The 24,930-nt window shown below is 50.5% G+C and overlaps 1 protein-coding gene across 1 annotated transcript in view; it reads right to left on the bottom strand.

The window, feature by feature from the left end:
- The window catches only part of LOC144107084 (uncharacterized), a 331,526-nt gene that overhangs the window by 259,383 nt on the left and 47,213 nt on the right, over positions 1 to 24,930 (bottom strand). The window lies entirely within an intron of this gene.

Genomic DNA, 24,930 nt, shown 5'->3' with positions numbered 1-24,930 from the left:
TATTTCTCTGGGCGGGCCCGTGGCCACCCCGTGGCATCCCACACCGTAACATTTTGGTGGCAGCGGTGGGATCATGCCGCTCACCCGCTCCCAGAATCAAGCACCCGACGTGCCAGACGACAGGAGTCCACCACCAGCCGGTAGCGCCGACGACGCGGCGGCCGGCGCCGCTAGACCTAGGCGCTCGGAGGGGCTCGGCTCTTCGCAGCAGCCGGACGCCGGTGTTGAGCGCCTCCTGGATACAGTCACCCAACGGATGGACGCATGGGAGGCCCGTCTGACTGCCCAGGCTGTGGAGATGGAAGCTCTCCGGCGCGAACTCCGTCGCCTGGTGCCAGCCGAGCCGAGCACAGGTCAGGTGCCTTTGGGCGTTCCCGCCGCCGCTGTTTACGGCTCTGCCGTCGCTGGGCCTGCGGTCGTGGCCGCCAATGGCGTGCTCGGCGCGGGTGCGTCCTCGCCGCAGTGTTCGTTGGACGTTGTGGAATTGCCCACATTTGACGGCACCATCTCGTGGGATGCTTACCGCATCCAGCTGGACGGTATTGCGGCGGCGAGAGGCTGGGACGAGCAAATGAAGGCATGGATGCTCGTTGCAAAACTGAGGGGCCGCGCCACCGAGCTGCTGCAGAACGTGCCGCCCGACCAGCTGGGCTCTTACACTGTTCTGGCGGGCCTCCTCGCCGACCACTATGGCGCCTCAGGTCAACCCCGTGTGCAGTACCACCGCCTGCGAGCCCGCCGTCAAGAGCCCGGGGAGACGTACCAGGACCTCGCCGCCGCCATTGAGCGCCTGGCTCTGCAGTCGCTGCCGGGAGCGCCTCAGAACGCCGTGGCCCTGGTCGGCACCGAGGCGTTTGTCGACGCCATCCGACTCCCCGAGGTGCAGCGCTTGGTCCGCTCTGGCCGTCCTGATTCCGTCCGCGCCGCCATGGCGCTCGCCATCGAGGCGGAATTGACTTTGCTGGCCACGCGGGGGTCGCCACCGTCTGCCGAGCGCAGCGTCCGGGTGCAGGCTCCTCGGTCCGCAGCCCCAACTGCGGCCTCTATCCGACGCCTGCGTAACGACGTCCGCATGACCTGCTTCCGCTGCGGCCTGCGGGGACACTACGCGAGGGACTGTGCCGGCCCTCCAACGTCGGGAAACGATTTGGCGGAACTCCGGGGGCACCGTTCCGCCGAATAAAGTCCGTCCCCACACTCCTTTCGTCGGCTCCGATTACCACTGATGCTCCTTACGTGCTCGTCGACGTCGCCCTGCTTGACCGGCACGTAAAGGCCTTGGTTGACACTGGAGCGGCTGTCAATGTACTGCACAAATCGTTTGTTGCTAACGCGCCCCACCTGCTTCTGCCAGCCGCCAAAACCCGGCTCTTAGCTTTTAACGGCACCCCTGTGGAGCAAGTCGGACGTGTCGTCGTCAACCTGACAGCACTCGGAAATACCATCTCCACCGAGTTTGTTGTCGCAGACAGCCCTATTTGGCCAGTGGTCCTCGGGTGCGGGTGGTGCCAGCAAGCCGGCGTCGTCCTTAATTTTACTAGAACCAAACCACGGGCGAGCCAAACTCTCTGTGGGCCGGGCTGGCTTAGCCGGGTTTCCGGCCTCGGTGTCGCCCTGTGGCAGTCCCTGGTGTCGGCGACCAAGCGTGCCTCAGCATCTCTGCGTGACCTCGCGACGAAGTGGCCGTGTCGAGTCAAGCCGTTCGACGTCACTACCGTGACTGTGGCGTCCGCCGTGACCCTGCCACCGGGTGCGGCAACGTGGGTGTATGCCAAGCTTGACAGTCCGGTCACAGCAGACGTGCTGTTCGAACCCATCCGGTGTTCAGCTCCAGCCCGTCAGATGACCTCCCCTCGAAGCCTTCTGCCTGTGCTCAAAGGAGAGGCCCACGTATTTATACTCAACATCAGCAGCGTACCTCTCGCGCTGACTCCCGGCACGCAATTGGGTACAGCCTCAGTTTTGGACCCCGGGTCACCAGTGGCGTCTCTGCAACCTGAAGCCCCGCCTCGCCACCCTACAGCGCCGGCGATCCTATCATGGGAAGAATTTAACTTTGGACCCAGCCTGACCTGCGCGGAGCTCGCCTTTCTGAAGACCTTGCTGCTCGAGCATCGCAGTTGCCTTGCTCTCAGCGCCGGTGAACTCGGGTGCACTTCCTGGGCTCAACACCGGATCAACACCGAAAACCGCGGGCCCGTTCATCACCAACCTCGCCGTGTAGCGCCAGCCGAACGGAGAGTCATCCAGCAGCACCTGTGCGACATGCTTGACCAGGGAATCATTGCCCCTTCTTGTAGCCCTTGGTCCTCCCCTGTCGTCCTTGTGCGCAAGAAGGATGGAACACTCCGCTTCTGCGTTGACTATCGGAAGCTAAATGCTATTACTAATTGCGACGTGTACCCGCTGCCTCGCCTCGACGATGCGCTTGACCGCCTGAAGGGGGCCCGTTATTTTTCCACACTAGATCTGCTCTCGGGCTACTGGCAGGTGCCTGTTCACCCCGATGATGCGGAAAAGAGGGCTTTCGTGACTCCCGACGGCCTTTACCAGTTCAACCGTATGCCCTTCGGTCTCTCGAACGCTCCAGCCACCTTCCAGCGTCTCATGGACCGAGTCTTAGGCCATTTGAAGTGGACTATGGCGTTGGTCTACCTGGATGACGTAATTGTCTACGCGGCTACATTTGAAGAACACCAGAGACGCCTCAAACTCGTCCTCGAAGCCCTTACCTCTGCTGGGCTTCGCTTAAAACCAAAAAAAATGTTTCTTCGGTTTCGCGGAGGTGACGTACTTGGGTCACGTTGTGAGCCGGCATGGCATCCGTCCCGACCCTGAAAAGCTAAAAGCGCTTACAGCTTACGAAGCTCCCACCACCGCCAAGGAGCTCAAAAGTTTCCTTGGATTTGCTTCGTATTTCCGTCGTTTCATTCCGGACTTTGCCAAGCGCAGCGCTCCATTGACCGCCCTGCTGAAGAAGAATGCACCGTGGAGTTGGACGCAGGCCCAACAGCTCGCGTTTCTTGACGTCAAGCACGCCCTCCTCGAGCCTCCTACATTGGTCCATTACGACGAATCGGCCCCCATCGTCCTCCACACGGATGCCAGCCAAGATGGGCTCGGCGCTGTCCTCCTGCAAGAAGACGAGTCTGGTGGCCACAAAGTCCTAGCTTATGCCAGCCGCCAGCTTTCCGACGTTGAGCGCCGCCGCCACTCTTCAGAACTCGAGTGCCTCGCCGTTGTCTGGGCCGTCGAGAAGTTCCGTCCCTACCTGTACGGCCGTCACTTCACCATAGTCACGGACAATAGCGCTCTCACTTGGCTGCAGTCCGCCAAACATTTGAATGCCAAGGTTGCACGCTGGTCCCTGCAACTTCAAGAGTACAATTTCACAATAGTGCATCGGCGCGGCTCTGCCCATCAAGATGCCGATTTCCTTTCTCGCCACCCTTGTTCCGTGACGGCTTTGACGGACCTGAGGACTGCACAAACGCAAGATCCCGCCATTGCTGCCATAATCCACTCCCTTGGCACCGCCGCCGGCGCAGGCCTCCGCCAACTACGCCGGGTCTATCGAATGAAGGACGACCTCTTGTGTCATGTGAAGCGGCTCCGTGGTCGACCACCCGTCTGGTTGCCAGTTGTGCCGGCAACACTGCGGTCGCAAATCTTGCGCGGCTTACACGACGCTCCCACGGCTGGTCACCTTGGTCGCGGCAAGACCTACGCACGAGTGTCGGAGCGGTTTTGGTGGCCTAATATGTCCAGAGATGTCAAGGAACACGTGGCGTCCTGCCAGACATGCCAGTACAGAAAACCGTCCACAGGTGTAACCAAGCCACCCCCGCAGGCTTTTTCGCCACCAAGTTCACCTTTCGAGCTGGTTGGACTGGATCATTTGGGCCCGTTTCCGAAGACGCGTGCTGGCAACCGGTATGTTCTGGTTGCCATCGACTACTTCTCCAAGTGGGTCGAAGCACTGCCCGTTCCAGACACGTCGTCCGCTCATGCCGTCGCGTTTGTGGAACAGCATCTCGTTCTTTGGCACGGTGTTCCCCGGCGCCTCATCACGGACCGTGGGAGCTGCTTTATGTCCCATGAATTCGAGCGAGCCCTCCGCTCCTTTGGCATTGCGCATTCCACTACATCCGTCAATCATCCGCAGTGCAATGGCCTCGTGGAGCGTGTTAACCGTACCCTCAAGGATATACTCGCATCCTACGTCGCTCCGTCCCACACAAACTGGGATCGTTTTGTTTCTGCTGCAGCTTTTGCAGTCAACACTGCAGCGCAAGAAACAACGCATGTGACGCCGTCCTCAGTCGTCTATGGCAGAACGCCCTCCATCCCTCTCGACGCGCAGTTGGGCCTTCCCCGTCCTACTGCGTCACCAACTGAATCTGCTCAACGACTTCATTCCGCCCGCCTCGACGCCCAGCGCAACCTCCTCACGGCTCATGCGCGTGTGCAAGCGGCCAACGCGCCAGCACCACCACATCCCCCCTTCCGGCCCGGTGACTTGGTCCTCGTTCGCCGCACCATCCGTGCGACTGGCCGTGCCGCAAAGCTCTTGCCCCGATACCGCGGCCCTTACCGTGTCGTTGCCCGACTCGGCCCCGTGACATACCGCTTCGAAGACCTGCCAGAGCATCGACCATGCGGTGTGCACCACATTTTCCCAGAGCATGTTTCAAACATGAAGCGATATGTCTACGGCGCCTGCAGTGACTCCGACTTAGCTACCGGGTCCTCATCAGTGCCGTCGTCGCCTGCTGGTTCCATGCCTTCCCCACGCAATGCAGTCCCATAAACGGATCGCCGCTCAATATGCATAAAACTCCCTGAAGTTAGCCTAACCGGTGTGGGACCTTCTTCGGCGACTGCAGACACCTTCGCCCAGCTCACACACTTCGAATTCAACGAAGAGTGTGACCGTTTCCTATCAGCGAGCCCACATTGCATCGCCCCAGGAAACCCTGCATCAAAGCACGGCCTGACTTCTCTGCCCCCCCCCCCCCCCCCCCCCCGGTGGAAAGGCGATACGGGAATAAAAGAAGAGGCGGAGAGCGAGCGCGAGCGGCGAGCGCGCGGCTCTAGCACGAGGGAGATAGAACGAGAAAGCTTGGCCGCCGCCGGTCGTGCTTCGCCGGCTCTCCTCCGTACTGCTGCTATATTTCTCTGGGCGGGCCCGTGGCCACCCCGTGGCATCCCACACCGTAACAATATATAGGCTTGCCATTGAGTTTTTGCGAGGAATAAAAGCGGGCAGGAACCACGTAGCGGCGTTTTCAGCAGCATACAGAATGGTTCTCAGTGCAACTTTTTAAGCGAAATCATAAAACGCCACATTTATCTGGAGAAAGTGCTGCGCCTTCCCATTCGTAGCAGTCACATCTCAAAGCAGAAAAACGAAAGGCTTAATGCTGCAGCATAATGCTTTGATGATGTCAATACTTCAGACCTTTGAACAATGTGCGTTTTTCAGTCATATGGTGGTTGCCAGTGTGGACGTTTGAATAGCTGCTCTCACGACAATAGTGTAGCAACACAGTTGTAGCTGTTCGTGGTAATTGCAGATGCAGGCGATAAGTACTGAAAGGTATCCTCGGTTCCTATCGTGAGAGTCTTGCTGAGCAGTTTTGCATATAACACCGCTTAGTGGAATAAAATACCTTGTATGCATTACCTTGTTGCAAGCTGCCGGTATGAATAAAACGGGAGGCGCCTTATGCGTGTCATGAAAAAGTTCACTCTTCGACCGACCTTTCGACAACGTAATGCCGGCCGTACACATGCACTACTACGAAATAAGCAAACACTGTTAAGCAATTCGATCTCCACAGCCGCTTTTCTTTTGCTTATCCCACATCTGTGTGGTTATAAATACAAAAAGAGTTCGCAGATGAGCAGGTTTCCCTGCTACGGTGTCGAACTCAGAGGTGAGATGAGGCAGCTAATTTCAAGCGAAAGCTTAACAACACCATGTTCTGCGAGTTTCGCTGACAGCGTCGCTTCGACCTTCAGTGATTTTTTGCCGATCCGACACTGCGCTGGCTCGACCATGTGACTAGCCACGTCATTCGCCGCGGTGATTCCGCCGCCGGCGTGTGCGTTCGACAAGGACCGGCTTCCCCATTTGCAGTTTGTTGATTTCACTATCCCATCTGGACAACCACTTCCTAGTTTACTCTGCCTGACTGAAGCGATCGTTGCGCCGAAAATGTACTGTCCTCCTTATGCTTTGGTGAGCTCATGCCACACAAACGTCAGCTCTTCCGTTACCGGCTATCCAAGGACGGGTCGCGGCCCACCATAATTTTTGTTCCTTCATATCTTGTGGCCGTTGCCGTACCATGGATTACTTCTGCAATTAACAACTGTACAGTGTTTCTTGTGTGTTCATCATCATAATCCGCCTGCCTACACTCACTGCAGGGCATAGGCCTCTGCCATGTCTCTCCAGTGAACAATGTGCTTTGTCAGCTGCGCCCACCCTATGCCTGCAAAACTTCTTAATCTCATCCGCCCACCTAACTTTGTGCCGTCCGCTGCTACGCTTATTTTCTCCTTGAATTCGCTCCGTTACCCTCAAGAACCAGCGGTTATCTTGTTTTTGCATTACATGTCCTGCCCAAGCCAATTTCTTCATCTTGGTTTCGACTAGGGGGACAATAACACGCATCTGTTTCCTCACCCACTCTGTCCGCTTCCAGTCCGGATCATGTGGGAAATAACTAGATGAATAAGAATAGAGTGCAGCGCATATGGCGGGTTCTCTCAGATCATGCATAGGAGTTGGCATATATCCTTCAAGAGAAAAATCCACAACACTTGCATTTTACCATTCCTCACTTGTGGGGCAGAAATGTGGAGGATAACAAAAAGGTTTCAGCTTAAGTTAAGGAAAACGCAGCGCTCAATGGAAAGAAAAACGAGTACAGCGCTTTTATATTTCTTAAAGAGTATGTGTTGATTATAGTGTGCTAATGTTAACTTGTTATATTTTTGCATGCTATGTAGACAGCAAAACAATCGGTTGCAAAGAGCAATGAGCCTGTACCTTGTTGCCTAGTTTATTTCTACAACTGCACCTGCAAGATAAATGGTAGTTTTTAAACCTTGAAGTGCGCAGTACTCTTGATATGATGTGCTCCTGTGGAGTTTGTTCCTTATGAATGCGTTTAATCAATTAAGATTGCAAACGGCGGGGAGGTCGTACCATGGAGGATGTGGTTCGGGCTTGTATGCCATACCTGGTGGTGCTTTTAGTAACTCCGATTCAAAGCATTCATCCTGGAATCGCAGTAATCCACGCCTGATTACTTATGGTTGTTTACCCAGTATTGTTCTATGCGCGCACTAGGTGACTGTGGAGAAGCAGATGTGCTTAGGAAATGACTAAATACAACAGTCGTCCGCGGGGAGGGTGATTGGTTTCAACATAAAGGCTAGTTATGGGTGATGTTCTGTACGCACCTGCTGCATGACACAGTTATGGTGTGCATCGGGGGCAGATGTTTTCTAAAGCAGAATGTAAGCGGGTGTGATCTAACGCATAACGTACTTAGGAATGGTAAATATGTAAAGGGCAATTCTTGTTGGAGCACGATTGTATGCCTGGCAACACTTTTATACTATTCGTGGTTTGAGAAGCGCCAGGCTTTATTGATTTTATATGCGGCCAGTGAGGCGCCATATAAATGTGAGGCCAAAGTGAGGCCAAAGAACTTGTTTTCTGATTTGAGAAATACTTGGGTTCCATGCATATTGACTGGGATAAGTTTGTGCTCCTCGCTTCACCGACAGTATTATGACACTGTTATTGGGGTAGTATGTTGAAACTCCTTTTTGCGACTGAACTAGAAAAGGTTTTTATTCAAGCTGTATTTTATTTTTGCGGCCAGATAGATTCGCAGAGGCACAAGCGAGTTTTAGGCCACCCACATAGACTGAACACGTGATTGACTTAGGTATTATAGTGTCCACTGAGTTCATTTTGGTTATAAATATTACTGTATTTAAGACGCAGCCCTGTGGAATACCATTCTCTAGAACGAAAATTTTAATAATGTCGCGCCTAAGCACAATTGAAGTATGTTGTTCGATAGGAAGTTCCTGAGAGAGTTGAGCAGTTTCCCGCGAATACCAAAGCTGAGCTGGTCGCGTATAGTATCAAATCTCTATGTGGTGTCTGAGGTTTTTCTAGGTTAAAAACAAGGCCAATCAGCGCTTATATATAGACGCTTCTCGTGCTGTACCTTCAGCACGAGGCAACAATCCCTTTTTGAACAGCTCTTCGTAAAGCCACTCTGGTGTGTGTGAATGAGTCCACGTGCCTGGAGGTGAATGTCAGCTTAGTATTTACAATCCTTTCGAATGACTTCGCAACCAACTTATGGGTGCAGTCTGTCTGTAACTAAAAGGGCAGGGCGCTGCTTTATCGTGTTTTAGAAAGGTCACAACAACATTTTTCTTTATGTGCGCCAGGACATCATGTTATCAAAGGCGTAGAAGTATAGCATAGTGAATTTTGTCGACCGCGGAAAGCCTGTTTACCTGCGGAAATCAATCTTTTGATTTTTTCGAGGCTAAGAGTTATTTATGCTGCATTGCTCTTTTCACCAGGTAACTAAATATATTTTTCAGCGGCATCATTATATTTCAAGACAGTAGTTGTGTTGTTTGCGGAACTGGAGATAGCGCAGAAATGTCCACCTAGAACATGAACTTGTTCTTCCAGAGTTTGGAGACTAGAGACCGACATAAAATGGATTGGATTGTGTAATATGTGTGGCTGCTGGGGAATTTGAGAATTTCTCGCCACGTTTTCTTAGACGAAATGGGCTTTTTATCCAAGAAACATTTTTGAAAGGAAGTCTGTTCTGCTTTCCGGTTAATGCACCAGAATGCCTTGTCCGTTTGACGTTACAGAGCTTCTTATGTGTCGGGTAGGTGGAGAAAAATCCCCGGCTTTATATTGTTGCGTTTCTTGCTCTCTTACAATATTTTGTCTAGCTCGAAATTTGAATACTGTGGCATGGCTTGTCGTGATGCATTGAGAATGAATGCTGTTAGCTCTTTGTTCGAGTCATCTAAACTAAGGTTAAATGAGAATTCTTCCTCTAGGCTAGTCAACTATTAATACTTTGCAAGAGCGGGGTTCTAATCGACGTGCTGCTGGTGACGTTAACACCCTGATAATAGTGGGGAGCTGACCACTGTAACAAGACATCAAAAACATCCCCATGTAACAAGGATGAAAGGATTCGGAGGACAAGACTTAAACCCTGTCAGCTCATTTTGCTTGACCATGTAGAGAAGCATATATGTTTAGCAGTATTTATAAGAGAACTGTTTTGAATAAGATAAAAGGTTGCATTACTTGGCCTACACTGTCTTTTGGCTTTCACATAGCGGCGAGTGTGCATTAAGACATTCTGCTATTCATATGGCTCCGGTATAGTTGACTCTTAATATTCCGCTCAGTCAGGAAGTGCGACTTTTAGCTGTTTAGAATGAAAAACAGAGCATGCATTGATGGTCTTGAAACTAAGAGCAGTAGCAGCAACTGCTTTTAGTTTTGTTTGCATTTGAAATTTACAAGTGGAAATACCGCTTTTTACGAAAACAGCGATGTCATCTGACAGCATAGATGCGTGCTCCGGGTCGCGACGAAATACTTCAAATATTTTAAGAACGTGCATATTCTGCGGGCCTAAGTTTATGTCTTGTAAGCATAAAGCTACAGGAGCGATTCAGCTGAAGATATCTGCTACTTCGATTTATTAGTCCCCTCCAGTTCTACTGAACAGCAAGTGCCACGTATTATACGTATTATTGCTCTTTGGTTGTAAGTGCATGATTCAGGCTAAGCTTTAGTTTTAGACTTGTTATGTGGGTTCGTGCAGGCACTTGGAGTTACATCCATTGCATATTCAGACTTTCTGGGAGCCTTTAAAGAGCATGGATGCGCATGTTTTCAGATTTCTTGCATAGAGAATCCTGAGATCCTCCTGATCGCGAGGTTTATAAGGACCGTTATTTAGGCGGCAGAGCAGCGCTGGCTGCTTCTGTGAAGAGCGCAAGCGGTCCTCTCTCAACGCATATGCTCTGGGCAGGTACTGCAGGCCGGTGTGACGCTTCGCCTCATAGCCACACATCGGAGTATGGCGTCGTCTTAACTGTGGTTTCTCGTTTTACGGAAGGTGGCGTACTTTTTAAAATTAAGTATTTTCATTTCTTCTTCATTTTTCTAAGACCAGAAAGAGCGTGAGTACGCGGGGTGCCCACCGTCGCAAATGCCGCAATGCGGTTCAACCTTAGTTATCTGAGCGATGATGTTTGCGGCGCATTTTGCACAATTTGAGTGTCCACGACAGTTCGGAGAGCCATGGTCGTATTTTTGTCATTTAAAGCAGTGGCATGGGTTGGGAATGAATGGTCTCATTTCATTTTTCTAAACTAACATCATTGGACTTAGGCAAAATTCTAGAGGTGCCGGTCAGGATGGAGTGCTTTCTCGCGATTTTCTTTCTGTCCCAGCGTCTTTTGATACTCTTGACACTGATAATAGTTAGTTTTTTGAATCTTTACATGATTTATTTTGTCGTTGTGAGTATTATTCTCAAAAACAACACCACGTACAATGCTGAGAAACCCTTGTTGGATTACATTTGCTGCAATGTAGAAAAAAAGACTGAAATTTGTACAATATTTCTCATTTTCGATTGTAGCGAACTTTCATGAGATCACCACTAGACATGGTCATTTTATACCCTTGGCCTAATATGAGATTAAGCATTCAGTTAGGAGGAGTGATGAAATCTGTAGTGCTGGTATGTAAGCCATATTACTATAAATCAGATGAAAGAATGGGAAGCTGTCCTCATTTCATCAATTACACGCGATACATCGCTGCGACCCCTTTTTAGAGGCCAATTGCCTTTTTTGATTCTGCGGAATATATCCATTTTACTTGATCGTTTTAGACCGTGGTGCTAGCCACCCACTATGAAACCCTATAACGGGACGGGATAGTAACTTGGAGTGAAGTGCTCCCCCATGCTTAGTCTCTAGCAAGAAATAAAAAGAAAACAAGAGGAGGCAGGAACATTGTGAGAAACGAGAAAGGAAAGTAAAAAATTTCGGAGAGGATATAAAAAGGCGAGCACCGATTTCTCTCGGTCGGGTTAGCAGTGTGCGGTCTAAGTAAAGCTGGAGCGAAATTGGTGTGTTGCCTCTACCGAGGGTCCTTAAAAGTACACACACTCCGCATTAGCTCAAGGACAAGGACCCTTTCTTCTCGGGCATGGCCAAACGCTATGCGCGGTTCGACGTCGATGGGCACAGCCCACATGTGCTCAGGAACCCGTGGCGTCGTAACTCACCATCTGCCTGTAAAGATATCCCTGCGAGTGGAACATAAGGAACCAGCTGTTCGTTTTTATAGTACTTTTGTTTTTCTATCCCCTGTAACCTGCTCTTATGGGTCATTTTGTGGAGCCCAATTTTAGTATAGTAAAAGATTATAGTTTTGCGCACCTATGTGTGAAAATTCCTAACAATTGATGCTTTGCTAAAGGACTCTTACATAAGCCCATATTCCATAAAAGAACAAACTCCTATGAGCAGGACAAAAACCCATTGAATACCCTCCGTTTAATCAATACGAACCAAATACCATCAGTCAGCGTCATAAGTCCGTAGGGCGCGTCAGCCGCAAACAATTCGCATAGCTCGTATCAGAAACCTTATTCAGATCACACTTCCGGTTGTGAAAGTCAAGCTGCCAGTACTTAATCTGCGGCAGTAGAACGATATCCTCGGTGTAAAAAGTGGCGCATATGAGCGCGAATTATCATAGAATGGTAGCGACTTTTTTCCCGGCAATCCAATTGTAATCAATTGCGCCAAGGCCTTGACGACTATTCCTCGAGAAGGTTCCCTTCGCCAGGACGGCGCCACGGTCCCCGGCCTTGGCTGGTAGGGAGGCTTTAGTTTAAAAGAGATGTAGCGGCACTATCATCATCAGTAGTGCTGTGCCGCCTCGGCTCGTTCATGCGCTCGCGCTGGCTACGAGGCTACGAAGAAAGAGGTGCCGTAATGGAGGGCTCCGGAATAATTTCGACCACATGGGGATCTTTAACGTGCATAAAAACGCAGCCGCTGCGGTCGGGTTCGAACCCGAGAACTCGCTATGCAAGAAGCGCCTTTGCAGGCGGTCAACACCTCCCAAATCGCGACCTACGGACAACGCTCAGTCGCCCTAGATTTGGGCTTACGCCGCACAATCCAATGGATTTTCATTATCGCGGACGTGTGGTTTGCGATCCTCGAAGCCGACTTTCTTGCCACTTTTGGCCTGGCTGTCGACTTTCGATCTCGTCGACTGCTGGACTACACGACTCACTGGTTTGTGAACAGTGTCCTCGCCCCGGTGGCCACCCCCATCCTCCAAGCCGCTCGGCAGCTGCCGTTGTCCGCCTTCGCAGCGATTCTGGCCGATTTTCCTCTCATCACGCGGCCCTCCAACCTTGAGCTTCCCGTCTGTCACATCGTCACGCACCACGTAGTCACTACGGGCCCTCCAGTGTTCTGCCGATCGCCGCCTTGCTGGCGACCGCGTCGTCATTGCCCGCCGCGAATTCGACCATATGCTGCAATTAGGCACCAATCGGCCGGCGTCCAGCAGTGTGTCTTCGGCGCTGCATATGGTGCTTAAACGTGATCGGCGGTGACTGTCGTGCCCTCAACGCCCGCACTGTCCCGAATCGATATCCTCTCCCTCATATTCATGACTTTGCGGCCAACCTGCATGGCCTGACCATATTTTCCATGATTGGCCTGGTGAAGGCCCACCATCATATCCCGGTGGAGCTTGCAGACATCCCTAAGACTGCACTCGTTACACCATTTGGCCTCTTCGAGTTCGTTCGTATGCCCTTTGGTCTGCGAAACGCTGCTCACACATTTCAACGCTTCATCAACGAGGCTACTCGTGGTCTGTGTTTTGGGCTAGCGTATCTCGATGATCTGCTGGTTGCCAGTTCCTCGTCAGAAGAACAAGCTGGACACCTGCGCCTGCTCTATTCACGCCTCGAAGTGTACGGCCTCGTCATCAACCCGGCCAAGTGCGTTTTTGGCGTCGACGTCATCGAGTTCCTTGGCCTTCAGGTCACAGCGCAGGGAATTCGCCCTTTGGAAAGCAAGGTGCGCACCTTCCACAACTTTCCTCGCCCCAACTCGCTTCGAAAGCTTCGCGACTTTCTCGGCCTTCTGAACTTCCACCGACGTTTCTTGCCCGGAATTTCCCGCATTACCCTGCCTCTCACCGATCTCTCAGTCACCGCATGGTCCTCACACTCCTCTCGAGTGGACGTCATCTGCCGGAACCGCATTACAAGCCGCCAAGAACACCCTTGCCGACGCTACTCTGCTCATGCACCCGTTGGCCGACACCCCGTTGCGTCTCGTCACCGACGCCTCTGATGCCACTGTAGGCGCCGTCCTGCAACAACTTCAGGACGACTGCTGGTACCTGTGGGTTTCTTATTCCAGAAACTCAAGCCCGCAGAAACGCGCTACAGTACTTTCAGCCGTGAGTTGCTAGCTGTCATACCCGCCATTCGACACTTCCGTCACATCTTGGAAGGAGCCGTTTTTTATGTGCTCAAAGACCACAAGCCCTTAAGTTTTGCTTCTCGTGCGAACCAAAGCTAATACACTGCACAAGAGATGGGGCATCTGAGTTTTATTACTGAATTTATGATGGATATAAGAACCATCGAATGACCCGTGAACAGTGCCGCCGATGCGCTCTCCTGTGTCTCAGATCTTGCTTTAGGCGCGATTGTCTCCGCACCGCTGGCTGCCACAGAGGCGTCATACCCTAAGCTTCAAGCTCTCCAGGCCATCCCTGTCTCTCTGACCATGTCGCCAATGCCCCTGCCGTTGTGCTCGGACACCATCGTATGCGACTTTTCCAGTAGTTCTCCACGGTCTTTTGTACCCACCGCGTTCCGCCGCCAAGTCTTCGTACAGGTACACAACGCAAGCATTCCCCTCATTCGTGCTACACAGCGGCTCGTGACGTCTAGGTTCGCCTGGCCAAACTGTTCAAATGTACACCAAGATGTGCGTCGCTGGGCTCATGAGTGCTTGCAATGTCAGCGTGCAAAAACAACGCGTCATACGCGATCACCTCACCACCCTTTCCGGCCCCCGACTGTCGTTTCGACCATGTCCACGTCGACATTGTTGGCCCTCTTCCTCCATCACGAGGTTTCTAATACATACTTAAGTGTGTTGACCGCTACGCACGGTGGCCCGAAGCCTTTCCGCTGCCCGATATCACAGCGTCTACAGTGGCGTCCACTTTTGTCAGTGGATGGATTTCCCGTTTTGGCTGCCCCACTGTACTGACGACGGGTTGTGGCCGCCAGTTTGAGTGCGCCTTGTTTCGCACCCTGACATCTCTGTTTGGTTTGCGCCATGTTCACACCACTGCGTATCATCTCTCCGCGAACGGCATGGTTGAAGGCTTTCACCGACAGCTGAAGGCTGCCCTTGTTGCACGCGAAGCTCGCACCTCTTGGCCCGATTCTCTTCTTTTGGTACTCCTCGGCCATCGATCAGTCTTTAAAGAAGGTCTGCGGTGCACGGCCACCGAAATGGCCTACGGGAATACGTTCATGATGATAAATCCAGGCGATCAGAAACAACGACCCAGAGGAGACACAGCGCTTATTCCTTCCAAACACATTCAGCGCCTCTCCGACTAAACGCATGCTTAATGCCGTGGCCTATTCTCTGCGCTCCCAGCCTTGCCCCAAAGCTATCCTCTCGAATAGTTGCAGATATGCGTCCATATCATCTCTTTCGTCATCTAAAGGAGCCATCAGCTTCCTTGGACAAACTCTGGCCGGTCTAGGAGATTCTGTACCCGCTAAGGAACGCTGATCGTTGTCCGTCATCTCCTCATATCCTCCCGCGACATGCGCCTGTTTCCACGAAATAAACTTCTCCTCATTCTGTACTTCTTTTCTCCTGTTCTCGCGAGCACTTCTAGCTTCCCGCTCTTCTGCCTCGCGAGCTCTTTTCTCTTCTCGCTCTTCTGCCTCGCGAGCTCTTTTCGCCTCGCGTTCTTCTGCTTCGCGAGCGTCTGCGCGTGCTTGCGCCCTTTCCTCTCTCCACCTTTGTGCCTCTTCTGTCTCCTCGTCACAGAGACGCATCGCCTCTTCCTTGCTTAACCCTAGCTTGAGCGCCAGCTCTAACATTTGTGCCAAATCCATACTTTCTGCCCTCGAGAGATCGGAAAGATCCGAGACAAAGCAAAAAAGAAACAAGGAAATGAATCCTGGCAGGCTCGCCACTTATCTTTGTCACAGATCTCTCCGGAGAACACTCGGACGAAAGAATGGACTAGGCCGCGGGTGTACCCACACAAACGCACATTTAATATATACTACGTGGCACACACACTAGAACAGACAACTAACAAAACTAACACAAAACACAAAGACTATAAATACACACGACCCGGGCACACTGCTAACAGCGTCTACTACTAGCGTTCTACTACTAGCGGTCGGCGTTCGTGCTCACGGTTGGTTCGGTGTGGCTGCGGCGTTGTATAGGTCCAGTAGGCGGCGTGCTTGGGCTGGCGTTGCTGGTGGCGTTCGACGTGCTTGGGCTGGCGTCGCTGGCGGCGTCGCTACCTGCGTCGTATAAGCTCCCGGTCCAAGCGCCCACGGAGGTGATGCCGGTGTTGTTGGCGTTGGGGGCACCGCCCGGATGGGTGGCAACAGCGCTGGAGATGCCCCTGGTCATAGCAGGTGGTAGCGCCCTCCGTCGACTCCCCGGATCGTGTTCAGGCACGGCAGGAAGTCCACGATGCGATGTCGTAGAGCGCGAGCTCACCGGAGCAGTAGCCGGCGTCGCTCTCTTCCAGCCAAAGTGTCTTGACCCGCCGGAGCCTCCGCTTCTCTGCTGTTCCCCTTCGGGCCTCGCTCTCACTCGCCCTTTTATAGCCTCGGTGTTAGTCCACGTATGCCTTGTCGTCGTCTTCTTCTCTTCTTCACCAATCATCTCTCTACACCTCACCGAATGCTTCTCCACCAGTAATCTCCCACCACCTCACCGAATGCTTCTTCTTCTTTACTCTTCGGTTGATTCGCGTCGTCTTCTTCACACCTTTTTCCTTTAAAATTTAATTTAGGCTCCTTAATATATGTGACAGCTGTTCAAATCAAGCTTAGCCAGCTTTTCGGGTTTGACGGCACAAATGGCCGGCGCCTCTTCTATTTTCGCTCTCAGCGCAACACGAACGGGACACAAGACGAAGGACTAGCACAAACAGGCGATACCAGTTGACAGTCAGCGCCTGTTTGTGCTAGTCCTTCTTCTTGTGTCCCGTTCGTGTTGCGCTGAGAGCGAAAATGAGTACTTAGAAACTCGCCAAAATTTCCGTCTTGCTGAGCCTCTTCTATCTCCTCCTGATTCCCGGTGTTCGCTTCTGATGGCGCATCTCCAGACTTGCCCACTTCTAGATTTACCGTGGCAGACGAGGTCGCTCGCATGTCTACTGTCTGGGCCGACACACTTCGGAACTTGTGATCGTGCCATTCTTCTTCATATGGAGACAGCATGTTGGCATTTGATTCAGGTTTACTTGGAGTGACGCAACGCAGGCTCCGAGAAACGAAGCGGTCAAACAGTTCGTTGACTTCAAATTTTGTGAGCAGGGTGAAGGCACCTGCAGTCGCCGAAGAACGTCATACACCGGCTAGGTTCACTACGGTGAGCGAGGCGGCGAGCATCACATGGTGCGGAACAACCGACCCCACGCCGGCATTCAAGCAGGCTGCATCGACACTACGGGCGTTTGCGGGACAACTGGGAGCGGCAGGGGAACAGTCACAGGCATCCAATTCACCTCCACCTCCCGACCGATGCACCATCCTCTTCTGCTTACGCTCACGGTCACCGCCACCTGCAGCCAGCTTGGTTCTTGCCCCTTGCTCACCCATTGTCCTTACGGTTGGTCCGGCGCTGCCTCATTGCCACAGACGCCATCCTCTTGCTCCACCTTCTCCAGCCGCCGGAACAGCCGGTCCTGTCGCCGACACAGGCGCACAAAGTCGGCCTTCAGCGCCGGGGAAAGGGGCAGGCCGTAGGAATGCCCGAGAGCAGCGGGGCCGTCCGCCGCACCGTTTGCCGCGTCATCCAGAGGCTGCTCGCCATCCTCGGCCCCTTCCGCAGCCTGTTTCCGAGCGCGGGTGAGCGCCATCGCACCGCTTCCACCAAAATATGCAACGAGGCGGCGGTCCCGCCCAAACGAAAGCACATCAAGTCGGAGAGAGCCATAGGAACACCACCGGTGGCCCCCAATCTTTATCGACCTCTGCGGGCGCTGACTCCCCCGGGCGCTCCCCGCTCCTCTTCTTCCACCCATGGCACTTGGTCGGCTTACGACGTGCCCTGGGCGTTTAACTAAAAACTGTTGCTGCCAGGAAGAAAGAAAAGGAAAGTGCACAGGCGTGCTCACTGGCTCAAGCCGAGCCACAATCGCTACCACGTGCAGATAGTAGGAGAGTTGAAAGATGGGATAGAGAGACAGGATAGTAGAGACGCGCTAAAGACAAAGCCGATCCCAGAGGTAGTGCAATGCCTGGCCAACAGGTGGCGGGAGTGAAGCATCCTTCAAACTCTCTGCCACAATCCCAAAAATAAGTCCAATTGGACCCGTAACATATCCGCTACGGGGTCCGGACATCGTACTGGGCGTTTATTTCCATAGCAACTTATTCTCCGACCACAAGGGGCAACCATCCGGGGACATTTGTGTACCAAATAAAACCCTATGATTTGTGGTATATTAATAAAACCACAAATAAATAGGTAAATATTGTATACAGACAATTACCAATTGAAGCATTACCGTATCGCACCGCAACCCGAATTATAGGCCCACCTTGATCCCTCAAACGAAGCAAATTCCGTTTGGGACGTATCTTGAGGGGGCGTAACTCGGCAACGGTAGATGTGCATCGTAATTTCTCTGATATAAGCCCCTCGGTATCGATCGCTCTGCTAGGCGGCCTGCATGCCAAGCATGGTGGCAATGCACCCCGTTTCAAGAGCACCCTCTTATGTTCCATCCATCAATCCCTAATGAGCCGGCACCCTCGAGAGCTCGTCTCAGATGCGCTCCTTTCGCCGATACGTTCACTACCACAGTGTGTTTGAAGAAGTACATGGACGATTCCAAACCATCGACAGCTTACGCCGTGGCCGAGGAAGATCTGGGAAATAAGGCCAAGGGATCAGTCATACAATCTGCACAGAATCACTCAGCTCGTTTCATTTTCTCAGCCTATTCTTATCGTGTTAATGCAACTCAACTAAAACGCTATGCTCAACTCACAACTTTAGCGAACCGCCGAAAAATTTCCAGACTGTCTGTTTCATAAATTCTATCATCATCCACATCTCAACTCCATTATCAGCCCCACACATCGCATCTCCTGCCGCACAAACCACGGGAAGGCAGTCTACCCTCCCTCTGCCCGCACTTCTGCGCATCCGTCATCATTTTTCGTTCATACAGCAAGGGACTGGAATGACCTGCCAAACGCCATCGTTGATCAGATCGACTCATCGTCATTCAGATCGTCAATTGAAGAAATTTACTGCTTAAGTTCCACCCCCTCATGTAATACCTCTTCAATGGGGCCTTAGAGGTATTAATAAATAAATACTCAGATACTGCGGAGAACGGCGGGCGGCCTAAACCTCCCTTTACTCACATTCATATCAATACTAGTAAACTAAGCAGCTAACGCTCGTTACTTCAACGTCTTCAAGGCGGTAGCCGCCTTTTTTTTACAAATTTCCACGGCAAAACAGCCAGTGTTAGGATATTGGAAACCAGCACCCACAATCTTGGTAAATTATTGAAGTGGAAATAATAGTGTGTGGCGCAAAATGCAGGGATCAAGGTTTCTCGTATGGTGGGATGCTTGCAAAGTGGTCATGTTGATTCTGAAAGAGTACCCACGGTGATTATGGAATAGTGGCATGTTGAGATAGCGCCCATGCTGGTGAATGATGGCAATGGGGCCATGTTTAATCGGCACCTTGAAATGCCAAAACAATGTAAACAAAGTTCCAGCTCAATGAGCCGGCTTTATTTTTCTTCATGACACCCTTGGTCTTTATGAGCTTGCCAATCAGCTGGGCACCATGAAACGGCCTCGCAGGTGTATTCACGCTGTATAAATATAGGCATTAGCTGGTTTAGTCGGTGCACGGTAAGGTTAGGGAAATCTGGCGGTACACTATGCAGAAAAGATTCAAATGACATCATTACGGTCTCTACCTAGGCAGCACATCTGACCTACCCGATATTAGGAAATAGCTGGCAATTCGTGGTTTTTCGATGGCCTGCTCTTGCAGATGCATTATCAATAATAGCGATGGCATTCGGAAACACTAACATTAATGGGCCGGTCACTTCATTTATTCCCGAACATTGGCATACACCGGCAATGAATGTACAACCATGGCTAGCCATGAAGAACGGCCCTCCCACATTGCGTGCAACTTGGCATACGTTGGCGAATATTTTCTGGGCCGTTGCGATGGCTAGCCAGAGTGGCATACAACATGGCATACATTGGTTAATGTTTTCATGTCAGTTTTTATGGCCTGAGAACATCAGACATATTTTGGTATAAGTTGGTAATTATTGCCCAGGCAGTACGGATGGCCTCCGAACAATGTATACACATTGGGCTGCGCTGCCCAATATTGTCCCACCTCTTGCGATGGGTAGCCAGTGCAGCACACATCTTTGGATGTGTTAGTCAATACTGTCCTACCAGTAACGGCCGCTTATAAGCGATGTGCACATATTCGCATATCTTGTCATGCCTGTTGCAATAAGCAGCCAAAACTGTATATATTCAGGCATACGTTGGTAGATATTGTGCCATATTGTAATTTTCTAATTCACAAACCGTACAAACTAGATTTTGCTGCGTCCGCAGTGCCCAGAAAGAGAGAAAAAACAGCTAAAAATGCAGCTTCGAGTTTTGTCGATATTTATAGCGGTCAAAGCCATGCGCAATGAGAGCTCACAAAGTAAACAGCGCCGAGCGCGGTTTTGCGATTTGGAGGGCTTCTGCAAGCCGGTCGCATTATTTTTTGTACTCGGACCTTTAATTATGAACTTTTAGGAGCGTCCGCTGTTCTTCGTTCCTCAGTCTCTCAGTTTAGCGTCATCGCCGTCAGCGGCGGCCGAGAGGCATCCACATGACAGAATCTTGTATTCTGTGGCTCGATCATCGTACGCTTGGTTGTGTGGGTTGCCTCAGAAACCATTATTTTGCTGTTGTAAATCATGTGGCATATGCTCCGTACAGATGCCAGGGGGCGCTGCGAAGCAGCGCCGCATTCAGCGCCACCGTGGCAGCCATGACAATCCGGAAGGGGGTGGGGGAGAGGGGGCTAACGTGCTGACCGCACTACCTGTTCAAGTTCCCGCTGCGTTTTCTGTGCGACCGCCGGTCGTGTTCTTGTGTTGCATCATGCGCTGCACTTTCCACTCTCGCAAGTGGGCTTTTCTGGTTTTATGCCCATAAAGGCTTATGAGTATGTGGTTCCCGCCGCAAGAAGGGCTTAATTCAGTGGTGTTTTATCTTATTCGGAAATTCGCTCTTTGGAATAAATAAAACGCATCACTCCAATGAGCAATGTACACTATGGTTATTATGTGGCAATTATCATTTATGAGAACCTTACATCTCTTGAAGGCCTTACTGCAGATGCTTTAGGTGCTCACTGTAGATGTTGGTTCACTAATTTGGCACAAATTCGCAGCCTCCGCTGTGAATATAAATTAAGATAGAATCGTTCGGCAAGATCTGATTTTCACTACGGAGAGGTGTGCGCATGGACCGGAATAGAGGCGAACACAAAAGTTTGTGGGGCATGGAGATTGTAAAACTTGCCTGATTATTTGGCACTCGATCTAATCATTTAGCCACAGACTGGAGCATGCTCTTTGCACTGCCCTGTGCGACCTGCACAATGCAATTTTCAATGCCTGGCAGCATCTCCAGCAGGCCAGGAAATGCAGGTTTTTCGTGATTTCGGTGTTCAGAAAACTTTTGTGGGCATCAGTACGGGATATTGGAAGGAAAGCTTACGGGGCGTGAGTTCTCGGATAAAAAAAAGTTGTAGCGCCTCCTCTCAAACCAGTCGCTAGGTAATGTTGCAAGTGAAAGTACACGCCCTGTCATACATTCGTACATGACAATGCCGAAATACCGAAACAATGACAATGGCAATGCCGAAACAACCACCTTCTCACATTCCGTTAAATTTTGATTCAGACAGTACGCACGCGCTTCAGATGATCACAAACGTCGAAGAAACTAAAACGCGGCGAGAACCTGCAAGACCACGAAAAGTGCTGTTTGACGACCGAAATCAGAAAGTTGGTCTAGCGCTATCAAAATTGTCAATACATGCCGCTGGAGTTGTAACGTGTGCGTATTTTTAAAATGTATCTAATTGTACGCCACTACAACTGATCTTGAACGTGTCTCGCTCTTGCTGCCTACCTGAAAACTTGCACACTTCGATGCCAATGTTCCTGCCCGGCTGTGATTATTCTGGAAGCAGCATAACTGGCAGTTGTGTGTTTTGCTTCCCGTAATTTCTTGGGTCATTCCCGGTAATACTCGCCATCGTTGCAGTGCTGGGAGAGCACCTAAAAGTGTGCTGAAAGCTCCGATAGGTGGCGCAGGGCCCGTGGCCAAATTTGACTATACGGAGCCTATAGTCCGTAGTTTGTTCGTCCTAAAAATTTACTTTAACGAATAAATCCAAATTCTTAAATACTGGGCCGGACAAAAAGCAAATTTTCAGCAGACAGAGCTATTTATTACCTTTGTAAAGGACCTAGCCAAACAACGGGTTAGCAGATTGCTGGCGCATATCTTGTGACCACTGCAAACGTAAAACCTATCGATTCGGGGCAGCGCTACGGAAATGACCAGATTTTTTTTTAGAGAGCATCATAGGGTGCTGCCTGCTCCTACGACGGGAATTTCCCTAGGCCAATATACATGAAAAGTTAGTCAATTGGTCTAAAACTAATTTTTTCAGGACGTAAAAATGCTGCTGGCTAGGCTACACGGCTCTTAGCAGTATCTGACTAGTCGATTTCACACACCTTGCTTGGGCAATCTTTCTTTAAGATCTTGGTTACAGGCTCCTGGTTGCAATGAACTCTTACTTGGCATATCGCAACAGAAATAAGCAGGCTACTACATTCATTTAGGCGCAAGCAGAAAGACCACGTTTACTTCCATGAATGCACAAAATCCGCTAAATTTTACTACAAAACGCTTACTGTTTGGATGAAGAAGCGTGGTCTATATTATTCTGTCTCCAGCTGTACTTTTCAAGGCATGACCCATTGCCACTTTCCTGTTTCCTAGTACTTTGCAGCATTTCTTTTTTTCACGACTGTCAGAGTCATTTGTAGCTTTACCTTTAGATCGGTGATCGTGACCTTAATGTTATGGTCTTAAATATGTCTTCAGTTTAGCGCATATGATGCTTGTGGTTATTATATATTATTACTGCAAATATAGCCTTGTTTATTGTTTACTTCCGTAGTGTCTTTATTGCTTATTTAAATTTAACGTGACTATATTCACTCGTCCCTAGATATTCTTATTCAATCACTATTTGGATACATTTCTGTCGTGTCCATTTGCTCCGTGCTGTGTATTGTTTTCGCAGCTCCCGTTGCGAAATATGAAGCCCGCGACATCGGCACCACCAGAACATCTTTCTTTCATGTGCGTCTTAAGTTTTAAAATTCTCAATAACCCTACAGAACTAAGTTACCTTCTAACCCCATGCCGGAGCCTCGCGCTGCGCACTGCAGCGCGTGCAGATGATCTACTAACAGGAGTACCATGGAGACGCGTTTTCCCGCGAACTTTTTCAATGGCGTCACTGCAGCTTCCAGCAGCGTGCAGCCCGTTTTTTTTTTTTTTTGAGGAATTCTCCAGCCAACATTGCAACTTCTTTTGCCCGTTTCCACGCACCCCTGTTCCTTGACAGCCCGAGAGGAAACGGGCGCGTATTTACATCTGGCCCTTATTTGTCCCGCTTCCTGGCACATGCGGGGATCTTCCCATTGCTATCCTTTAAATAACTCCTCCCAGCGCACCGCAGCGACCATCTCATCGTCAGAGAGAGGTTACCACCGTGCCGCAACCCCCTTCCCCAAGAACATCCTCTTCCCTTCACCTTGCGAGCTCTTCGGGGCTCCTGCCTACTCTTCACCTCTTCCTGTTTCTCACGGCTCGCCGCGCCCCACTGCAAACTTTACTTCAGTTGACTGACTAAGCACGCACCCCTTCGGACCTAGTTTTTTCGATTCACAATCATATCTTTTCATAAGTAACGCCAATTCGGGCTAACTACTGGTTACGTGAGTACGTTTCTTATATATTTATTTTAATTGTTCTAGGTATTGCTTCGCACGTACATATAAATCGTGACCCCACATCTGTAGAAAACACGCCTTTATCAGTTAGCCTTTGTCGATACTTAAAATCAGTGTGGCAATGTTTACCAGGTTATGTCGAACAATACGAATGAAGTGGAACACTAAAGGGTAAATAAAAAGTCTTTAATACAGAGTGTTTCGTGTAACACTTTCAGCAACTATTAAAAAGAGGCTTTTGAGTTACAAGTGCGCATTTTCCGGCATAGCATTGTTAGTGGTGTAGTACACAAGAACACAGCTACGATGTGCTAACTAGCAGGCTGGTTAACTAATAACGAATAATTTTTCACCTATTTCTGCTGGGTCATTAATTGTTGAGAGACACGTAACCCACTGTAACTAGTAGCACAATCAGTTTTTAGAGTTTCGAACTCGTTTTTACCCATGACGTTATGGCGCAAGAAATTTTGGATTTTTTTTTGCGTTATTTGCTGGAGAAGTTGCTTTTCCTGAAAGCTTCTCGAAAGCGCTTGTATTTTAGTGCGATGTAGCTAACATGTGTCGGGCCAGAGCACCGAGGGTAGCCGCGTTTTCTAAATTCTAAGAACTCATGTGGAGGTTCCGCACAGTCGACAACACGCCTCTCAGTAATTACGAAGCCTAAATATAATAGTTAAACTAAACATCCTGCCAACTAACCCGTCTTAACTCTACTCTATTGCAATACACCAATGTCAATGCTATGCCGATAAGAGCGCTCTTCTTACTTAAAAAATATTTGTGAAAAAAATTGCGGAAAAGCGAGTTTAAATACCGTCCGTAAATAATATTTGATCCCTAGCTATATCCCTTTGGTGACTTTGCGTGTGATTTTATTGAACGGCAGCAAACCGAAGGGTGATTGCGCACCGGTGAACGTCACATATAATTCGAGGAATTCATCCTCGAGTGTGATATTTCGCTTTAAATAGGGTCCAGCTGACATGGGCTGTTGTGTCGGCTTTACTTTTGCTCTTTGTTCACTCATATTGTCACGACCTGAGGAGCCGTGCACGTAGGCGTCGGGGAAAACTCAAGATTGAGCTTTTAATTAGGGAGCCAGGAGAGCCAGGGTCCAGGTCACAGAGCCAAGCGCCACGAGCGCCAACCACTGTTTCGTCATCGTTTCGACTAAGCGTGGAGGCCGCGCGGCGCGTTAGGCACGTGGCATTATTCCCCCCCCCCCCCCCCGCGCGAAAGAAAACATCGTCTCGATGTGGAAGGGGTTATGTACAGGGAGAGAAGAAGGAAAAAAAACGAACAAATAGGGGTGAGGTGAACTATACATCTGGCGCTAGTTGAGAGGTGAGGAGAGTCAAGTTCGCACGTGGGGTAAGGAGATTAAAGTACAAAACACA

The sequence above is a fragment of the Amblyomma americanum genome, chromosome 10, assembly GCF_052857255.1.
Source record: "Amblyomma americanum isolate KBUSLIRL-KWMA chromosome 10, ASM5285725v1, whole genome shotgun sequence".
NCBI lineage: Eukaryota > Metazoa > Arthropoda > Arachnida > Ixodida > Ixodidae > Amblyomma > Amblyomma americanum.
This window is presented reverse-complemented; position numbering and strand designations above follow the sequence as displayed.